The 22,235-nt window shown below is 45.1% G+C and overlaps 1 long non-coding RNA gene across 2 annotated transcripts; it reads left to right on the top strand.

The window, feature by feature from the left end:
- The first annotated feature begins 819 nt into the window (after positions 1–819).
- LOC308583141 lies at positions 820–21,905 on the top strand. Of its 2 annotated transcripts, none has more exons than XR_014006080.1 (3): positions 820–994; positions 20,542–20,652; positions 21,734–21,905. It is a non-coding gene; the product is annotated as an uncharacterized lncRNA (long non-coding RNA). The 2 variants fall into 2 exon arrangements; XR_014006081.1 differs by lacking the exon at positions 820–994 and adding an exon at positions 18,820–18,997.
- Positions 21,906–22,235: the final 330 nt, after the last annotated feature.

Raw genomic sequence — 22,235 nt, forward strand, 5'->3', positions numbered from 1 at the left:
TCTCAGAGGTCCAATATTGCTCTATTTGCAATCCTTGTATTGCTGATTTCATTTAATATTCCAATTTCCTGAGATTGTTAATTTGGGGTTTTCATCAGCTGTACGCCATGATCATCACAATTATAACAAATAAAGGCTCGACATATCTCGCTTTGCATGTCATGAGTCTATCTCATATATTAGTTTCACCTTTTAAGTTGGATTACTGAAATAAATGAACTTTTCCACAATATTGTAATTTTCTGAGTTTCACCTGTATATATAAATATCAGAGCAATGAGCCTCATTCTGCTCAGTGGGACATATTTTTAAATAGGCATGCAACATGAAGCTCTGGCCTTTTTACACCTGATCTGGGAGGACGGTGCTTGAGGTGTTGTTGGGGAGGGAGTGGTTGCTCTTGTGGCTGCTGGGTTTGTTTGGTTTTTTGTATCTTCTGCTGCGATTTATTGAAATTGTTCAGTTTGGTTTTGCATTTACTATTGATGGCTACTTTTGAGATGTTGTGGTTATGCATTTTTTCATTATGTAAGCTGCCTTGAGTATGGTTTGAACTGTAGAAAGGCAGAATGCAAATAAAAATATGTATGTATGTATGTATGTATGTATGTATGTATGTATTATTACACGTCTTGTCCTGAAGGGCCAAATGTGCCAGTGGAGACTTGCAGAGCCCATTGTAGCCCTGAGCTAAACGACTCTGTCCCTCCCACACATCATTATTGTCCTGTAATGAGTGGCCAGTTCATAATGTCACGGCCCACCAGTTTATCTTTATAAGTCCTTTCTGAGTACACTGTGATCTGTAGAGTGGTTCTAACAGGAACAGAGGAAGAAGCTTTTCTACTCTGGTGGAATCCAGTGAAGGTCTGCATTTGTTCCTCTATTACTTAGGCTTCTGCTGCGACATACACAGTGCCTTCTGCTTCCAAGATGTCCACCCCAGGCCAACTTTTTCTGGTAATCTGTGCTTTCCTGTGCCTTATACCTGGAGGTATGTTTTCTTCTTCTTCCGAGAGTTGGGGAAAGCATTATCAACCAAGGGAGATAGGTTCAAGGCAGGTAGACTGGGCCAAAGGAGAAGGAAAATGTAACAGGTAGATTCACATCGAAATATGAACCAAACCAAACTTCTCCCTCCTCCATAGAATCTCAGCTAAGCCAATAAAATGACCCTGATTCTGTTATCTGCTGCCACTTGATGGAAGGATTGTTTTTAGCTGACAACTGAAGGAGAGGGAGAGCTAAAGACAATAGTAGTTGCAGTCGAGTGGATGGAGTGGTCCTGCTTCACATTTGCACCTTTCCTGCCAACTGCTACAGCCTGCTGAGATATATTTATTTATTTATTTATTTATTTATTTATTTATGCATGCCACTCTCCCTAATATTTAAATTGGAATGCCAGGGTAGAGGTATCTCGGTAGAGATACTTTGCAAATACAGAATGAACTCAAGCTGTGGTCAAATCATGGGCTCCATCATCTCAGAGCTGGGGACGGATGGGTCCCTTCCTGGGGAATGGTAATGTAGAAAGGGATGCCTGCCCCTGTGTGCCTATGGGGGCAGCAATTGTAAGATACCAATACAAGAAAGAAAGAAAGAAAGAAAGAAAGAAAGAAAGAAAGAAAGAAAGAAAGAAAAGGGAAGGGGACAGAAGGAAAGGAAGCTGAGCCTAGGCCCATTACCCTTTTTCCATTGTCTGAAAGTAAGTTTACAGATTCAAAAATCTGAAATCAGGCATTCTGAAAACAAGATAGTTTTCCATTTCTTTTTTTGACGCACACTGTCTGTGAACATTCCGTCAATGTTGTTTTTGTAACCTAGGGGCTGCCAAAGTGTGACCCATAAGTGGATATGCATCCACAGGCACATCCCTGGTACCGACGATATCCCCTCTCCGCCCCTTGAGGAGGCAAGACTTGAAAGAAGAGCCCTATTTGTCCCCCGTAGACCAGATAGTGATGTGTGCTTGGTTGCAATGTGTTGCCCATGTCAATTTTTCTTGTTTATAAATATGTCCATAGTCCCCAAAGAGTTAACAATCCTTGTACTAACCTAAGGCAGGGTTCCCAAACTTGGGGGTCTCCAGCTGTTGTTGGACTACAAGTTGCATCATCCCTAAATAGCAGGATCTGTGGTCAGGGATGATGGGAAATGTAGTCAAAAAACAAACAGAGGCCCAAGTTTGGGAAACCCTGACCTAAGGGATTACTTTCTTGCCGAGAATATGAAGATTTCCAACCAAACGGCTACAAGGCTACCCTCGTTTATTCACATGAGACTTTGTCTTTTGGAGCAGATGCTCTCCAGTGTTCATTCTGCGCAGCCGTGGGTTGTTCAATAGCCTGCGCTGCTTTTGAATCATTTAGCACTTTTCTTGAGTGGGCCCTTAAATTTAAAACAGGACTGGGCGGGGTCACGCATTATTTGGATGATTTTTTATTGGCCTCGGCCCACGATACTGGTGAGTGCTCGGTGCTGCTGCGGGCCTTTGCTGACCTTACGCAGGAGCTGGGGGTTCCGCTTGCTGCGGAAAAGACCGAGGGTCCTTCTACTCGGCTTATATATTTGGGTATCCTGTTGGATACGGTAGCCCAGACTTCTAGTTTGCCGATGGACAAGCTGGTAGCCTTGAAGATGGTCATAGAGGAGCCGCTCCCGTTGAAGAAAGTATCTCTGCTGCAAATTCAGTCATTGTTGGGACATCTAAATTTCACATGCAGGGTGGTGGCGCCTGGACGCCCTTTCTGTTCGTGCCTGGCTCTCCTTACTGTGGGGTTGAGGGCCCCTCATCATAGGGTGCGCCTTTCTAGGGAGGTGAGGGCCGATCTTTCCATATGGCTGGAATTCCTGGAGGAAATCAATGGGGTGTCATTATGGCAAGATACGCTAAACTTGCAAAATGATTTCCAGGTGCAATCAGATGCTGCTGGTTCCCTGGGTTTTGGTCTTTACTGGAAAGGGCGGTGGTGCGCAGAGCGTTGGCCGCCTGAGTAGCAGGGTGGGGAAATCACACGGGATCTAACATTTCTCGAGTTTTTTCCCATTGCAGTGGCGGTCCATTTGCGGGTCGAGGAATTCAGGAACCGTCGCGTCTGCTTCTGGACCGATAATCAGGCGGTAGTGAACGTGCTTGCGAAACTGTCATCACGCTCTCCCAGGGTGGCGGCCTTATTGCGGGCTTTCGTGTTGCATTGTTTACGTCATAATATAGTGTTTTCTGCACGTTTTATTCCTGGGGTGTCTAACGATATTGCTGATGCTCTGTCCCATTTTCAGATGGAGCGGTTCAGACTTCTGGTTCCAGAGGCACAAATACGTCCGGAATATTTCCCGGATCATCTCTGGAACCTTGGCAGCAATTAGTCTTGCAGGGAATAGCGGCTTCGGTTTCTCCTTCTACCCTTAGGTCTTACACAAAGGCTTGGACCGATTTTTTGACGTTCAGGCGCCGGACAACCTCCAATTTAGAGGGTGTTCCCCCCACCTCTTCGCAGGTGTTGAAGTATTTGGCCCATTTATTTCAGTTGGGGCGGGCAGCAAGGACCATTAAGATTCAGGCGGCTGCCATAGCCTTTTTCTGTAAGACATTTTATGATAAGGACCCTTGTGCGAAGTATATAGTGCGCAGGGCCCTTGAGGGCTGGGGCAGACTTCGTCCGTCCCAGCCAGCCTCGCGGTGCCCCATTTCTTTTGATTTGTTGAGTAGGATGCTCAAGAGACTGTGGGTGGTATGCTGGTCTGGGTATGAGGCTTGCCTTTTCTCGGCCGCCTTTTCTATCGCCTTTTTTGGTGCTCTGAGAGTGGGCGAACTGGTGTTGGAAAATAATAGGGATGGCCGTTCCAGGGGCCTTTTTCTCTCGGATGTGCAGCTAACCCCCACAGAATTGAAAATCACAGTCAGAAATTCTAAGACTGATCAGAAAGGTAGGGGCGCCGTCATTCGTCTCCCTGCTACGGGAGAAACAGGCCCTTGCCCGGTAAAGGATGTCAGTAAGTACTTAGCAGTACGCCTCACGGGTGATGGGCCTTTACTTAGACATGAAAATGGGTTGCCCCTGACGAGACACCAGTTTGCGCAGGTGATGCGTAAAGCGATTATCGCTTGTGACGGCACGTCGGATGGTTTCGCCCCGCACTCCTTCAGGATTGGGGCCGCTACAACGGCTGCTCATTGGGGCTTGTCAGCCGCTAGGATAAAGGATTTGGGGCGTTGGAAGTCGGATGCCTTTCGAGGCTATGTCCATTAATACTTTCGGAATCTTATGCTGTTTGTTTTTGTTTATCTCAGGTCTGGCGGCTGTTCGCATCTGGTTGGTGGGACACAGCATCATCCATTGGGCTCGTGTCGCAGCAAGGCAGTCCAGATTGGGTCCAGGTCTCGGCTTCCCTCCACATGTGCAGTTGTCGTGGGTGTCCAGACCGGGTATGCGCTGGTCGGAGTTCCTGCCGAGGATTCGGAGTCAGCTGCTTTTGGAAGGGCCACCCTCGGCTATTGTGGTGCAGCTGGGTGAGAACGACCTGGTATCCGTGGACTGTCTCTCACTCGTGCTGCAATTTTAAGTGATTTGGAGATGCTGCGAACATTGGTGCCGTCAGCTAAATTATTTTGGTCTAAGCTGCTGCAACGCCACACTTGGGTGGGCAGTCATTGCCCCGCAGCCACAGAAAGGGCCAGAAAATGCATCAATTCTGCGGTGGCTAAGATTTTTGAGTTGGATGGTGATGTGATTTCCCATCCGGCGATTCTGTTTCAAGCTACGCCCCTTTTTAGGGCTGATGGGGTGCACCTTTCTGCCTCTGGGAACGAGGCTTGGCTAGGTGCAGTGGTGGCTAAGCTAAGGGCTTGGCTGGGGCTGTGAGTGGTTTGGCGGTGAGCTTGAGGCTCCATGGCGGTTAGGCATTGGTTAAGGTGGTTCTTGGAGGGGTAAGTGCCTACCCCTCCAAATGATGCGAAGGGAATTCCATTAAAGGAATCCAGGGGCTTGCCATTCTTTTCGTCCTTGTCCCTGGCATCGGACTTGGGCCGTGCAAGCCCCAAAGGAACATGAGGGTGAGTAGTGAGGGACTGATGCCCAGCTTCATTTGCTCACCCAATACTTGTTTCCCACTAAGGCTTCCGCTGGTGTCCCGAATGCCTCTGGCTTCCGCTGGTGTCTGGAATGCCAGCTCTGTCCCTGAGGGCGTGGACAGATAGTCATAACCAATGCCTAAGCAACCACTCACATATTTGTATTTGAATAAAGTTGTGGCCAAAATTATGCCAAAAACCCAAACAAAAATTGACGTGTGAAGTGTGAATTATTTTGGGGGGTGGCAACTGTGGGACTCAACACACAATGTGTCAATTATTTGGTTAATTAAAAAGAATTCAATGGATTCCTAAATCCAAAGGTGGGGCTAAATACTCTCCAGTAAGAGAGAGCCCAGGGAAGAGTTTTTAGAAGTCACAAAACATGCAGCAGTAAAGCATGGGAATATAGGCAATTGGATCATTTTAAATATCCCATTCTAAGGCAGTTCCAGTGCTTTCCTTTAGCATTTGACAGAGCACATTGGTTAGTAAGTTAAAATATTTCTTACTTACAAACTTCTAACGTTTGATTCATGCATTTTCCCATAAAGTGGCAAGAAAAACTGGAAGAAACCTTGGGTTAAAAATATGGTAAAGTTTATATAAACACACGGTCTAAGCCGGGAGCCCGTGGTTCAGACCTCCATTACATATGGCATTCACATGGTAGGCTGAATAAACAAAGCACTTTTCTAAGCCTTCAGCACCAGAGGGGAGGGGGCATGATCAAAGTCTAGGAAAAGAGTTCTGTGGTCTTAACCTCTTCATGTATTAACTGGTACTAAACACACTGGTCGTATGAGGCTGCAATTACCCCACAAAATGGAACTTCATGGAAAACACATCTGAAGTAATTCCAAAGCATTATATTAGAAAATATTAGACCTAGCTGAAAGACAACATATGGAGATATGTAAGGTCCATTGTGGGGACCTTACGTTTCTGGAAGTCCCGGAGGGTGAATGGGGCCGGCCTGAGTTTGGGACCCCCAGTAGGACACAGTTTCCTTAAGGTCCTTGCCGAGATTATGGATATAGTTGAGCCCGTGTCAAGCTCCATGCGGCATGGGGCCCCCTCTATCTGTACCTCTACATAAATTTTCTCTACGTTGGGATGGGGCAACTGGTATACCTGAAAGTCCGTGAGCTCTGTAGAGTTGCCTTGGTGCGTTGGGCCCCAGGACCTGGGGTGGGCCGAGCGTCGGGTGGGCCGAGCTCGACACACCTGAGCGATGTGTCCCAATTTTCTGCACTGCCTGCACTCTGCATTGCGGAAACGGCAGGTCCTCCTCTCGTGACCTTCCCCGCAGCTTGCGCAGTTCCCTCCTTCTCGTCGAGGCAGCTGTGGTATGTGGGCTGCTTGAGTGCGCTGCTGTACTCGGTGCACCTCCTCCCTGTCAGCTCCTGAGTCGTCGGTGAGGTCTTCATGGTGGACCCTTGGTTGGGGTGGCAGGCTCAGCCGTGCCTCTTGCGTCGACCTCTCGGCAGCTTCTGTTGCCAGGGCCTCCTCCAGAGCGACCTGGAACGTTAGGTCCTTCTTGGCGTAGAGGCGTCGTTGCAGCTTCTCATTCTTCAGGCCACCGACGAGGCGATCACGAAGCATGTTCTCCAGCTCTGAGAAGTTGCAGAACCGAGCAGCTTGGTGGAGAGAGGTCACAAACCCAGTTATGATTTCCCCAGGGGCTTGCCGCTTTGCGTAGAAGGCATTTTGACGAGCCACCACTGAGGGCTGCGGCGAAAAGTGTCCCTTCAGCTGTTCCATTATTGTTTTGTATGGAACAGTAGCGACGTCTTCAGGTGCAAGGAGAGCCCGGGCGATTTCAAATGTCTCCTCTCAGCAGATGCTGAAGAATATCGCGCTCTTCTTGGCGTCTTCTTCATCGGTGACCCCTTTGGCTTCTAGGAGTAAGGTGAAACGGGAGGCATACGCTTCCCAGTCTCCAGATGCTGGGTTGAAAGGCGAGAAGCTGCTGTCGGTTGCCATTCTGAGTTCCTTGTGTCCCGGAGCTGAAGCCTGGATACACGGTGCGAGGCAGTGGTGCGGCAGGTGGCGGTGTTGCGGTGCTGTGTGTGGCAGTCAGCTCAGCGGGATCCCACCTTCGTCGCCAGTGAAATATACTCAGAGTCGCAAAGTGATTTCATGCTCTTTATTCAGCTCATAGTGGTGAGGAGGAATGAATGAAAGTCCCCTCAAAGTATCTGCTTTATATACATTATTTACACAATGGGCTGCACATGATTGGTTAATTCTGGAATTCTACTGTAAGCCAATCAGGTTGTGGATTCACTTATATCTGGAGCATGATTGGGTGGTTCCTGCCAACCAATCATACTGCTGCATTGTTCTTGGACCAATCAGACTGCTGCATTCTGAATCCTATTGTTCTAGGACCAATCAGACTGCTGCAGTTTGGATCCTATTCAACTCAGTACATAACAGATTATATAATAATCAGGACTACAAAGGCAAACCGATAACCCTACTCCATGATATATCAGGTTTGAAAGTGTGTTGAATCAGGGAAGCATTAAGACCTTCAGTTTCCCATCTGCAGTCAGAAAGAATTAGGACTAGCATCATAGCCTTCACAATGTATCCTTAAGGTAAAGGTAAAGGGACCCCTGACCATTGGGTCCAGTCATGACCGACTCTGGAGTTGCGGCGCTCATCTCACTTTATTGGCCGAGGGAGCCAGCATACAGCTTCCGGGTCATGTGGCCAGCATGACTAAGCCGCTTCTGGCAAACCAGAGCAGTGCACGGAAACGCCATTTACCTCCCCGCTGGAATTGAAAGTGGAGAGAAGTATGTACTATTTTGTCACACATGAAATTTTTAATTAATTGTTTGATTAATTAATTAATTAATTAAACAGAGTGCTTCTACTTCTTTTTTCCCTTTACTTCCTTTCAAATAACACAGCATGGCAAAAAAGCAAAGCAATTTAATATGGAAATGCTACTAAATTGCCAGCTCATCCCTTCTGATTCAGTGTGGATACCCTGACTCCCAAAGTAGGGACTAGGTGATCCATCCATCAGATCTGTTGTTCCAACCACTTCCTGTTCATCCCTGTCCCAAATCTTTGAAAATGTGCCTAGAAAGTACAGTACACCCCTGACTCACCCAATAAGCTTTGAAGATCAATGTGCCTAGTAGTGTACCTCCTTCCCCAATCGCTATGCAGCGAATGCTGACTTTGCCCAGGTTTTACACTGAGGATCATTCTCTACTCATGAAATTTAGAACTCTGGAAGAAACATATAGATTTGCATACAGGAGAAGGAACCTTCAGCCCTCAAAAACAGTCATGATGAGTGATGTTGCTGAGGCGACTGGCAGGTGGGCAAAAAGCCACCTCCCGCCATGACCCGCCAGCAATGTTGTCCCAAGGGTCATTGGTGGGCAGGGGTTGTTTTTCTCCAAGCTGGGTTTTCAGGGGCGATGCTTTTATCCCTTGAAAATTAATAGCAACACTGCCCCATTGACACGCAAAGGGGGAACTTTCTCCCACAGAAAGTACTGATGGTAGCTAACCAGGATGGGTTGAAATGAGGATTGGTCATTTGGATGGAAGATAAAACTATCCACACTATTAGCCATGATGGGTTCTTCAGCTCTTCTGCATTGCTCGGTCTCATGTCTCTCATCTTTCTCTTGGCAATGCCCCATAGATTCTCTATGGGGTTCAGGTCAGGCGAGTTTGCTGGCCAATCAAGCACAGTAATCCCATGGGCACTGAACCAGGTTTTTGTACTTTTGGCAGTGTGGGCAGGTGCCAAAGTCCTGCTGGAAAATGAAGTCAGCATCCCCATAAAGCTAATCTGCGCAAGGAAGCATGAAGTGCTCCAAAATCTCCTGGTAGATGGCTGTGTTGACCCTGGACTTAATGAAGCACAGTGGGCCATAACCAGCTGTTGACATGGCTATCCAAATCTCATTTCTGATGAGAGCAGCTTTTGCATCCCATTTGGAAACCAAGGATCCAGAGTCTGGAGGAAGAATGGGGAGGTATACAATGCCAGATGCTTGAAGTCCAGTGTGACGTTTCCACAGTCTGTGTTGATTTGGGGAGCCATGTCATCTGCATGCTTCTCAGAGGTCCAATATTGCTCTATTTACAATCCTTGTATTGCTGATTTCATTTAATATTCCAATTTTCTGAGATTGTTAATTTGGGGTTTTCATCAGCTGTACGCCATGATCATCACAATTATAACAAATAAAGGCTCGACATATCTCGCTTTGCATGTCATGAGTCTATCTCATATATTAGTTTCACCTTTTAAGTTGGATTACTGAAATAAATGAACTTTTCCACAATATTGTAATTTTCTGAGTTTCACCTGTATATATAAATATCAGAGCAATGAGCCTCATTCTGCTCAGTGGGGCATATTTTTAAATAGGCATGCAACATGAAGCTCTGGCCTTTTTACACCTGATCTGGGAGGACGGTGCTTGAGGTGTTGTTGGGGAGGGAGTGGTTGCTCTTATGGCTGCTGGGTTTGTTTGGGTTTTTGTATCTTCTGCTGCGATTTACTATTGATGGCTACTTTTGAGATGTTTTAGTTATGCATTTTTTTCATTATGTAAGCTGCCTTGAGTATGGTTTGAACTGTAGAAAGGCAGAATGCAAATAAAAATATGTATGTATGTATGTATGTATGTATGTATGTATTATTACACGTCTTGTCCAAATGTGCCAGTGGAGACTTGCAGAGCCCATTGTAGCCCTGAGCTAAAAGACTCTGTTCCTCCCACACATCATTATTGTCCTGTAATGATTGGCCAGTTCATAATGTCACGGCCCACCAGTTTATCTTTATAAGTCCTTTCTGAGTACACTGTGATCTGTAGAGTGGTTCTAACAGGAACAGAGGAAGAAGCTTTTCTACTCTGGTGGAATCCAGTGAAGGTCTGCATTTTTTCCTCTATTACTTAGGCTTCTGCTGCGACATACACAGTGCCTTCTGCTTCCAAGATGTCCACCCCAGGCCAACTTTTTCTGGTAATCTGTACTTTCCTGTGCCTTATACCTGGAGGTATGTTTTCTTCTTCTTCCGAGAGTTTGGGAAAGCATTCTCAACCAAGGGAGATAGGTTCAAGGCAGGTAGACTGGGCCAAAGGAGAAGGAAAATGTAACTTAGGTAGATTCACATCGAAATATGAACCAAACCAAACTTCTCCCTCCTCCATAGAATCTCAGCTAAGCCAATAAAATGACCCTGATTCTGTTATCTGCTGCCACTTGATGGAAGGATTGTTTTTAGCTGACAACTGAAGGAGAGGGAGAGCTAAAGACAACAGTAGTTGCAGTCGAGTGGATGGAGTGGTCCTGCTTCACATTTGCACCTTTCCTGCCAACTGCTACAGCCTGCTGAGATATACTTATTTATTTATATATTTATTTATGCATGCCACTCTCCCTAATATTTATATTGGAATGCCAGGGTAGAGGTATCTCGGTAGAGATACTTTGCAAATACAGAATGAACTCAAGCTGTGGTCAAATCAAGGGCTCCATCATCTCGGAGTTGGGGACGGATGGGTCAATTTATTTCCATCCTGTGCCAACTCCTTTTAATCCCATTTGGGGCAAATTATGTAAGGAAAAATCAACCCAGCTTTTCAAGCAGCAATATTGAATATTCTGAAGAGGTGGTCTGTGGAATGCCTCTTTTCCTCTTTAGTATTTTCCAGCTGCTTAGAGCAGCTCTGAGGCCATGTGGCAAAACAAAATTGTGATCTCAGGAATTGACAGTGCTGTCCCTTCCTGGGGAATTGTAATGTAGAAAGGGATGCCTGCCCCTGTGTGCCTATGGGGGCAGCAATTGTAAGATACCAATACAAGAAAGAAAGAAAGAAAGAAAGAAAGAAAGAAAGAAAGAAAGAAAGAAAGAAAGAAAGAAAGAAAAGGGAAGGGGACAGAAGGAAAGGAAGCTGAGCCTAGGCCCATTACCCTTTTTCCATTGTCTGAAAGTCAGTTTACAGATTCAAAAATCTGAAATCAGGCATTCTGAAAACAAGATAGTTTTCCATTTCTTTTTTTGAAGCACACTGTCTGTGAACATTCCGTCAATGTTGTTTTTGTAACCTAGGGGCTGCCAAAGTGTCACCCATAAGTGGATATGCATCCACAGGCACATCCCTGGTACCGACAATATCCCCTCTCCGCCCCTTGAGGAGGCAAGACTTGAAAGAAGAGCCCTATTTGTCCCCCGTAGACCAGATAGTGATGTGTGCTTGGTTGCAATGTGTTGCCCATGTCAATTTTTCTTGTTTATAAATATGTCCATAGTCCCCAAAGAGTTAACAATCCTTGTACTAACCTAAGGCAGGGTTTCCCAAACTTGGGGGTCTCCAGCTGTTGTTGGACTACAAGTTGCATCATCCCTAAATAGCAGGATCTGTGGTCAGGGATGATGGGAAATGTAGTCAAAAAACAAACAGAGGCCCAAGTTTGGGAAACCCTGACCTAAGGGATTACTTTCTTGCCGAGAATATGAAGATTTCCAACCAAACGGCTACAAGGCTACCCTCGTTTATTCACATGAGACTTTGTCTTTTGGAGCAGATGCTCTCCAGTGTTCATTCTGCGTAGCCGAGGAAGAAGGAGGAAAATGCGAAATGAGTACCTGTGAAATTGATGGTGAAACAAAGTGTATTGCAGTAATTTTCTATAAAGGTAAAAAAAAACCATCACCTGCTATAAGGTTGTACCTTCTTTGGGCTCCATATTCCCATTCCCCTTAAGTGTCTTGGGGGGGGGGCTTAGCGATACAATAAAGGGAAATAGAATTCAATGTGGCACTAAGTGAGGAATGTGGGGGGTGGAAAAATTAGATTCTAGTGACGAATTTCAACAACAGAAGAGGTGGGGTCCCTAGATCCAAAGAGCAGGGCTAGCACACAGAAAGACCCAGCAGGGTTTAAAATCATGTCACACTTTGTGCAGTAGGATAGTGTGGGGACAGGCTGTTAAAGCTGCTTTAATATCCCATTTAATCCACTAAAGCAGTGAACCCATTTCTATCCCTCTTAGCATTTAAAACACCACACCTTGTTAAGGAAGTTTTCAAATGCTTTACTTACAGATGCAAAAGACTGCTTTATTATTTGTTCCACGCAGTGGCAAGCAGAAATCAGGTAGAATGCTCTTTAGCGGAAAACATAGAAGTTTAGTTTCAAAAACGCAGTCTGAGCTTGTAGGGAGCAAGCTCAGACACATTGAATGGTGGAAGAGAGTGTGGAAAGGAAGAGAAGGCTTGACTTCTTCCCTCACTGGAGAAGACAGTGTGGGACCTCAATGATTCTAGAAAACACAGTTTTCTGGTATTAACCCCTTCATACACTAACTAGCACTCATGCACAATTATGTTTGACTGCAATGTCCCACAGTATGCATGTGGGTAGCAAGGTTTGATCACATAACAAGTATCCCCCTCCCACCTTTCCTTCCCATATGAACTGCTTAAACCTGTTCTGGGTTTCTGCTAGAGCAGATTAGGGAGCAGGGGAGGAGTGTGTGCCTATACCCAGAATAGCTTTGTTCCCCAAGAGTAATAAATTTTGTGTTTCTTCTTTCCTTCAGTCATCAGTATTGCCAGACTATTTATTTCTAAGCTCTGCAGAACTCTCAGTAGGGGGCACAGCTCAAAGGAGAGCAGTTTAGATCTTTTAGGTGAAATTCAGTTAATCATTGTGGTGGCAATAGTGATGCAAACAGTCACTCTTTTCTCTCCTCCTTTTTCCTGCTTTCTGTCCCTTTTCTCAGGTGAGGAAGTTTATGAAAAAATGCTTGGTTGTTCAAAGAAGGATGAGGTCTCCTGTGATACAAAAACTGATGACACAGAAAGTGGCATGCATTATAAAGTCTACTGCTGTGATGAAAGTGATCTCTGCAATTCAAAGTTTTAAGACTCTGCTCACTTGCAGACAATAAAAGCTTATGCTCTTAGCTTGTCAACTTTTCTTTGAATGTTCTTTATGCAGTGAGGTCATAGTCTGAGACAGTGGCACAAGTTGAGTTCAAAGCAGCCAGTCCTATTTCTGCAGCAATGTCCCAAACCTACCCAATCAGCGTGTAAAGGGAGCTTTTGGGCCATTGTACTTTCTAAAGCTAAGCATCTGGAAACACTGCAATCACAAGGGGCTTTGGATTCAAGAGAATGGTGTGCAAGTTCTGTTAAGCACAATGTGTCAATTATTTGGTTAATTAAAAAGAATTCAATGGATTCCTGAATCCAAAGGTGGGGCTAAATACTCTCCAGTAAGAGAGAGCCCAGGGAAGAGTTTTTAGAAGTCACAAAACATGCAGCAGTAAAGCATGGGAATATAGGCAATTAGATCATTTTAAATATCCCATTCTAAGCCAGTTCCTGTGCTTTCCTTTAGCATTTGACATAGCACATTGGTTAGTAAGTTAAAATGGTTCTTACTTACAAACTTCTAAAGTTTGATTCATGCATTTTCCCATAAAGCGGCAAGAAAAACTGGAAGAAACCTTGGGTTAAAAATATGGTAAAGTTTATATAAACACACGGTCTAAGCAAGAAGCCCGTGGTTCAGACCTCCATTACGTATGGCATTCACATGGTGGGCTGAATAAACAAAGCACTTTTCTAAGCCTTCAGCACCAGAGGGGAGGGGGCATGATCAAAGTCTAGGAAAAGAGTTCTGTGGTCTTAACCTCTTCATGTATTAACCAGTACTAAACACACTGGTTGTATGAGGCTGCAATTACCCCACAAAATGGAACTTCATGGAAAACACATCTGAAGTAATTCCAAAGCATTATATTAGAAAATATTAGATCTAGCTGAAAGACAACATATGGAGATATGTAAGGTCCACTGTGGGGACCTTACGTTTCTGGAAGTCCCGGAGGGTGAATGGGGCCGGCCTGAGTTTGGGACCCCCAGTAGGACACAGTTTCCTTAAGGTCCTTGCCGAGATTATGGATATAGTTGAGCCCGTGTCAAGCTCCATGCGGCATGGGGCCCCCTCTATCTGTACCTCTACATAAATTTTCTCTACGTTGGGGTGGGGCAACTGTTATACCTGGAAGTCCGTGAGCTCTGTAGAGTTGCCTTGGTGCGTTGGGCCCCGGGACCTGGGGCTCTTGGATTGGTCACCTGATGCCTGGTGTCGGGTAGGCCGAGCTCGACACACCTGAGCGATGTGTCCCAATTTTCTGCACTAGCTGCACTCTGCGTTGCGGAAACGGCAGGTCCTCCTCTCGTGACTTTCCCCGCAGCTTGTGCAGTTCCCTCCTTCTCGTCGAGGCAGCTGTGGTATGTGGGCTGCTTGAGTGCGCTGCTGTACTCGGAGCACCTCCTCCCTGTCAGATCCTGAGTCGTCGGTGAGGTCTTCATGGTGGACCCTTGGTTGGGGTGGCAGGCTCAGCCGTGCCTCTTGCGTCGACCTCTTGGCAGCTTCCGTTGCCAGGGCCTCCTCCAGAGTGACCTGGAACGTTAGGTCCTTCTTGGCGTAGAGGCGTCGTTGCAGCTTCTCATCCTTCAGGCCACCGACGAGGCGGTCACGAAGCATGTTCTCCAGCTCTGAGAAGTTGCAGAACCGGGCAGCTTGGCGGAGAGAGGTCACAAACCCAGTTATGGGTTCCCCAGGGGCTTGCCGCTTTGCGTAGAAGGCATTTCAACGAGCCACCACTGAGGGCTGCGGCGAAAAGTGTCCCTTCAGCTGTTCCATTATTGTTTTGTATGGAACAGTAGCGACGTCTTCAGGTGCAAGGAAAGCCCGGGCGATTTCAAATGTCTCCTCTCCGCAGATGCTGAAGAATATCGCCCTCTTCTTGGTGTCTTCTTCATGGGTGACCCCTTTGGCTTCTAGGAGGAAGGTGAAACGGGAGGCATACGCTTCCCAGTCTCCAGATGCTGGGTTGAACGGCGAGAAGCTGCTGTCGGTTGCCATTCTGAGTTCCTTGTGTCCCGGAGCTAAAGCCTGGATACACGGTGCGAGGCAGTGGTGCGGCAGGTGGCGGTGTTGCGGTGCTGTGTGTGGCAGTCAGCTCAGCGGGATCCCACCTTCGTCGCCAGTGAAATATACTCAGAGTCGCAAAGTGATTTCATGCTCTTTATTCAGCTCATAGTGGTGAGGAGGAATGAATGAAAGTCCCCTCAAAGTATCTGCTTTATATACATTATTTACACAATAAGCTGCACATGATTGGTTAATTCTGGAATTCTACTGTAAGCCAATCAGGTTGTGGATTCACTTATATCTGGAGCATGATTGGGTGGTTCCTGCCAACCAATCATACTGCTGCATTGTTCTTGGACCAATCAGACTGCTGCATTCTAAATCCTGTTGTTCTACGACCAATCAGACTGCTGCAGTTTGGATCCTATTCAACTCAGTACACAACAGATTATATAATAATCAGGACTAAAAAGGCAAACCGATAACCCTACTCCATGATATATCAGGTTTGAAGGTATGTTGAATCAGGGAAGCATTAAGACCTTCAGTTTCCCATCTGCAGTCAGAAAGAATCAGGACTAGCATCATAGCCTTCACAATGTATCCTTAAGGTAAAGGTAAAGGGACCCCTGACCATTAGGTCCAGTCGTGACCGACTCTGGGGTTGCGGCGCTCATCTCGCTTTATTGGCCGAGGGAGCCAGCATACAGCTTCCGGGTCATGTGGCCAGCATGACTAAGCCGCTTCTGGCGAACCAGAGCAGTGCACGGAACACCATTTAGGTCCCCGCTGGAGTGGGACCTATTTATCTACTTGCACGTTGACGTGCTTTTGAACTGGCAATGGGAGCTCACCCCGTTGTGGGAATTTGAACCGCCGACCTTCTGATCTACAAGCCCTAGGCTATGTGGTTTCACCCACAGCGCCACCCATGTCCCTAATGTATCCTTAGGTGGGTTTAATACAAGGTTGAAATGGTCCAGGAACACACTGGCTTGACAGATGGAATCATAAAGTTGGAAAGTACCTCAAAGATCATCCACAGCAACTTCCTGCCAATGCAGGAAATCCACTGCTACATCATCTCCAATAGGTGGCAGCCCAACCTTTGCTTAACATCTTCTAACCATGGAGATTGGAACACCTTCCAAAGACAGCTGTCTTCTAGTAGGGAGAATTTAAATGACCAACAATGAAAGATTGCATTCCTTGAGCCCAGAGAGATCGAACAGGCTGCACCACTAAGAAGGCCCCCTCTGGTTATAAAATCCAAAATTAAACTATGTTCTACTGTGCCAAATTCCAATTTTGAATCCATGAAAAATACATTTTATTATATGTTTAACAACTCATAAGGCAGCGGACCACAAAACCATTCTTATTGATATCAATGTAACCAACCATAAGATTATTGCTCTTGTTCATCAATATGATATTCTAAAGGTTCAAAGGGGTCTGCATGATACTCTTCATATAGTCATCTCTTCCAGGGACTTGGGAACAATATATCCAAGTACATTTTCACTGGGAAAGAGCAGCAAATGGAGTATCCTGCCCCCATCCTGGATTGAAGCCACAAGGCAACATGCACAGAGCTCCCCCTCCTTTCTTCTCTAACTGCATAATGCTTATGATAACCTGGCGTCTCAAACTGAATGTAAATGAACTCTGAAAAGACTTTGTGAATTGAAAGTGGAGAGCAGTATGTACTATTTTGTCACACATGAAATTTTTAATTACTTGGTTGATTAATTAATTAATTAAACAGAGTGCTTCTACTTTTTTTTACCTTTACTTCCTTTCAAATAACACAGCATGGCAAAAAAGCAAAGCTATTTAATATGGAAATGCTACTAAATTGCCAGCTCATCCCTTCTGATTCAGTGAGGATACCCTGACTCCCAAAGTAGGGACTAGATGATCCATCCATCAGATCTGTTGTTCCAACCACTTCCTGTTCATTCCTGTCCCAAATCTTTGAAAATGTGCCTAGAAAGTAGAGTACACCCCTGACTCACCTAATAAGCTTTGAAGATCAATGTGCCTAGTAGTGTACCTCCTTCCCCAATCGCTATGCAGCGAATGCTGACTTTGCCCAGGTTTTGCACTGAGGATCATTCTCTACTCATGAAATTTAGAACTCTGGAAGAAACATATAGATTTGCATACAGGAGAAGGAACCTTCAGCCCTCAAAAACAGTCATGATGAGTGATGTCGCTGAGGCGACTGACAGGTGTGCAAAAAGCCACCTCCCGCCATGACCCGCCAGCAATGTTGTCCCAAGGGTCATTGGTGGGCAGGGGCTGTTTTTCTCCAAGCTGGTTTTTCAGGGGCGATGCTTTTATCCCTTGAAAATTAATAGCAACACTGCCCCATTGACACGCAAAGGGGGAACTTTCTCCCACAGAAAGTACTGATGGTAGCTAACCAGGATGGGTTGAAATGAGGATTGGTCATTTGGATGGAAGATAAAACTATCCACACTATTAGCCATGGTGGGTTTTTCAGCTCTTCTGCATTGCTCGGTCTCATGTCTCTCATCTTTCTCTTGGCAATGCCCCATAGATTCTCTATGGGGTTCAGGTCAGGCGAGTTTGCTGTCCAATCAAGCACAGTAATCCCATGGGCACTCAACCATGTTTTGGTACTTTTGGCAGTGTGGGCAGGTGCCAAAGTCCTGCTGGAAAATGAAGTCAGCATCCCCATAAAGCTAATCTGCGCAAGGAAGCATGAAGTGCTCCAAAATCTCCTGGTAGATGGCTGTGTTGACCCTGGACTTAATGAAGCACAGTGGACCATAACCAGCTGATGATGTGGCTCTCCAAATCCCTTTCCTGATGAGAGCAGCTTTTGCATCTCATTTGGAAACCAAGGATCCAGAGTCTGGAGGAAGAATGGGGAGGCATACAATGCCAGATGCTTGAAGTCCAGTGTGACGTTTCCACAGTCTGTGTTGATTTGGGGAGCCATGTCATCTGCATGCTTCTCAGAGGTCCAATATTGCTCTATTTGCAATCCTTGTATTGCTGATTTCATTTAATATTCCAATTTTCTGAGATTGTTAATTTGGGGTTTTCATCAGCTGTACGCCATGATCATCACAATTATAACAAATAAAGGCTCGACATATCTCGCTTTGCATGTCATGAGTCTATCTCATATATTAGTTTCACCTTTTAAGTTGGATTACTGAAATAAATGAACTTTTCCACAATATTGTAATTTTCTGAGTTTCACCTGTATATATAAATACCAGAGCAATGAGCCTCATTCTGCTCAGTGGGACATATTTTTAAATAGGCATGCAACATGAAGCTCTGGCCTTTTTACACCTGATCTGGGAGGACGGTGCTTGAGGTGTTGTTGGGGAGGGAGTGGTTGCTCTTTTGGCTGCTGGGTTTGTTTGGGTTTTTGTATCTTCTGCTGCGATTTATTGAAATTGTTCAGTTTGGTTTTGCATTTACTATTGATGGCTACTTTTGAGATGTTGTAGTTATGCATTTTTTCATTATGTAAGCTGCCTTGAGTATGGTTTGAACTGTAGAAAGGCAGAATGCAAATAAAAATATGTATGTATGTATGTATGTATGTATGTATGTATGTATTATTACACGTCTTGTCCTGCAGGGCCAAATGTGCCAGTGGAGACTTGCAGAGCCCATTGTAGCCCTGAGCTAAAAGACTCTGTTCCTCCCACACATCATTATTTTCCTGTAATGAGTGGCCAGTTCATAATGTCACGGCCCACCAGTTTATCTTTATAAGTCCTTTCTGAGTACCCTGTGATCTGTAGAGTGGTTCTAACAGGAACAGAGGAAGAAGCTTTTCTACTCTGGTGGAATCCAGTGAAGGTCTGCATTTGTTCCTCTATTACTTAGGCTTCTGCTGCGACATACACAGTGTCTTCTGCTTCCAAGATGTCCACCCCAGGCCTACTTTTTCTGGTAATCTGTGCTTTCCTGTGCCTTATACCTGGAGGTATGTTTTCTTCTTCTTCCGAGAGTTGGGGAAAGCATTATCAACCAAGGGAGATAGGTTCAAGGCAGGTAGACTGGGCCAAAGGAGAAGGAAAATGTAACTTAGGTAGATTCACATCGAAATATGAACCAAACCAAACTTCTCCCTCCTCCATAGAATCTCAGCTAAGCCAATAAAATGACCCTGATTCTGTTATCTGCTGCCACTTGATGGAAGGATTGTTTTTAGCTGACAACTGAAGGAGAGGGAGAGCTAAAGGCAACAGTAGTTGCAGTCGAGTGGATGGAGTGGTCCTGCTTCACATTTGCACCTTTCCTGCCAACTGCTACAGCCTGCTGAGATATACTTATTTATTTATTTATTTATTTATTTATGCATGCCACTCTCCCTAATATTTAAATTGGAATGCCAGGGTAGAGGTGTCTTGGTAGAGATACTTTGCAAATACAGAATGAACTCAAGCTGTGGTCAAATCATGAGCTCCATCATCTCAGAGCTGGGGACAGATGGGTCAATTTATTTCCATCCTGTGCCAACTCCTTTTAATCCCATTGGGGGCAAATTATGTAAGGAAAAATCAACCCAGCTTTTCAAGCAGCAATATTGAATATTCTGAAGAGGTGGTCTGTGGAATGCCTCTTTCCCTCTTTAGTATTTTCCAGCTGCTTAGAGCAGCTCTGAGGCCACGTGGCAAAACAAAATTGTGATCTCAGGAATTGACAGTGCTGTCCCTTCCTGGGGAATGGTAATGTAGAAAGAGATGCCTGCCCCTGTGTGCCTATGGGGGCAGCAATTGTAAGATACCAATACAAGAAAGAAAGAAAGAAAGAAAGAAAGAAAGAAAGAAAGAAAGAAAGAAAGAAAGAAAGAAAGAAAGAAAGAAGAGGGAAGGGGACAGAAGGAAAGGAAGCTGAGCCTAGGCCCATTACCCTTTTTCCATTGTCTGAAAGTAAGTTTACAGATTCAAAAATCTGAAATCAGGCATTCTGAAAACAAGATAGATTTCCATTTCTTTTTTTGAAGTACACTGTCTGTGAACATTCCGTCAATGTTGTTTTTGTAACCTAGGGGCTGCCAAAGTGTCACCCATGAGTGGATATGCATCCACAGGCACATCCCTGGTACCTACGACATCCCCTCTCCGCCCCTTGAGGAGGCAAGACTTGAAATAAGAGCCCTATTTGTCACCCGTAGACCAGATAGTGATGTGTGCTTGGTTGCAATGTGTTGCCCATGTCAATTTTTCTTGTTTATAAATATGTCCATAGTCCCCAAAGAGTTAACAATCCTTGTACTAACCTAAGGCAGGGTTTCCCAAACTTGGGGGTCTCCAGCTGTTGTTGGACTACAAGTTGCATCATCCCTAAATAGCAGGACCTGTGGTCAGGGATGATGGGAAATGTAGTCAAAAAACAAACAGAGGCCCAAGTTTGGGAAACCCTGACCTAAGGGATTACTTTCTTGCCGAGAATATGAAGATTTCCAACCAAACGGCTACAAGGCTACCCTCATTTATTCACATAAGACTTTGTCTTTTGGAGCAGATGCTCTCCAGTGTTCACTGTGCGTAGCCAAGGAAGAAGGAGAAAAATGCGAAATGAGTACCTGTGAAATTGATGGTGAAGGACAGTGTATTGCATTAATTTTCTATAAAGGTAAAAAAAAACATCACCTGCTATAAGGTTGTACCTTCTATGGGCTCCATATTCCCTTTCCCCTTAAGTGTCTTTTTTTGGGGGGGGGGCTAGCGATACAATAAAGGGAAATAGAATTCAATGTGGCACTAAGTGAGGAATATGGGGGGTGGAAAAATTAGATTCAAGTGACGAATTTCAAAAACAGAAGAGGTGGGGTCCCTAGATCCGAAGAGCAGGGCTAGCACACAGAATGACCCAGCAGGGTTTAAAATCATGTCACACTTTGTGCAGTAGGACAGCGTGGGGATAGCTGCTTTAATATCCCATTTAATCCACTAAAACAGTGAACCCCTTTCTATCCCTCTTAGCATTTAAAACACCACACGTTGTTAAGGAAGTTTTCAAATGCTTTACTTACAGATGCAAAAGACTGATTTATTATTTGTTCCACGCAGTGGCAAGCAGAAATCAGGTAGAACGCTCTTTGGTGTAAAACATAGAAGTTTAGTTTCAAAAACACAGTCTGAGCTTGTAGGGAGCAAGCTCAGACACATTGAATGGTGGAAGAGAGTGTGGAAAGGAAGAGAAGGCTTGACTTCTTCCCTCACTGGAGAAGACAGTGTGGGACCTCAATGATTCTAGAAAACACAGTTTTCTGGTATTAACCCCTTCATACACTAACTAGCACTCATGCACAATTATGTTTGACTGCAATGTCCCACAATATGCATGTGGGTAGCAAGGTCTGATCACATAACAAGTATCCCCCTCCCACCTTTCCTTCCCATATGAACTGCTTAAACCTGTTCTGGGTTTCTGCTAGAGCAGATTAGGGAGCAGGGGAGGAGTGTGTGCCTATACCCAGAATAGCTTTGTTCCCCAAGAGTAATAAATTTTGTGTTTCTTCTTTCCTTCAGTCATCAGTATTGCCAGACTATTTATTTCTAAGCTCTGCAGAACTCTCAGTAGGGGGCACAGCTCAAAGGAGAGCACTTTAGATCTTTTAGGTGAAATTCAGTTATCATTGTGGTGGCAATAGTGATGCAAACATTCACTCTTTTCTCTCCTCCTTTTTCTTGCTTTCTGTCCCTTTACTCAGCTGAGGAAGTTTTTGAAAAAATACTTGGTTGTTCAAAGAAGGATGAGGTCCCCTGTGATACAGCAACTGATGACCCAGAAAATGGCATGCATTATAAACTCAACTGCTGTGATGAAAGTGATCTCTGCAATTCAAAGTTTTAAGACTCTGCTCACTTGCAGACAATAAAACCTTATGCGCTTAGCTTGTCAACATTTCTTTGAATGTTCTTTATGCAGTGAGGTCATAGTCTGAGACAGTGGCACCAGGTGAGTTCAAAACAGCCAGTACTATTTCTGCAGCAGTATCCCAAACCTACCCAATCAGCGTGTAAAGGGAGCTTTTGGGCCACTGTACTTTCTAAAGCTAAGCATCTGGAAACACTGCAATCACAAGGGGCTTTGGATTCAAGAGAATGGTGTGCAAGTTCTGTTAAGCACAATGTGTCAATTATTTGGTTAATTAAAAAGAATTCAATGGATTCCTAAATCAAAAGGTGGGGCTAAATACTCTCCAGTAAGAG

Source organism: Podarcis bocagei, assembly GCF_964188305.1.
Source record: "Podarcis bocagei genome assembly, chromosome: 3".
In the NCBI taxonomy this organism is placed as follows: Eukaryota; Metazoa; Chordata; class Lepidosauria; order Squamata; family Lacertidae; genus Podarcis; species Podarcis bocagei.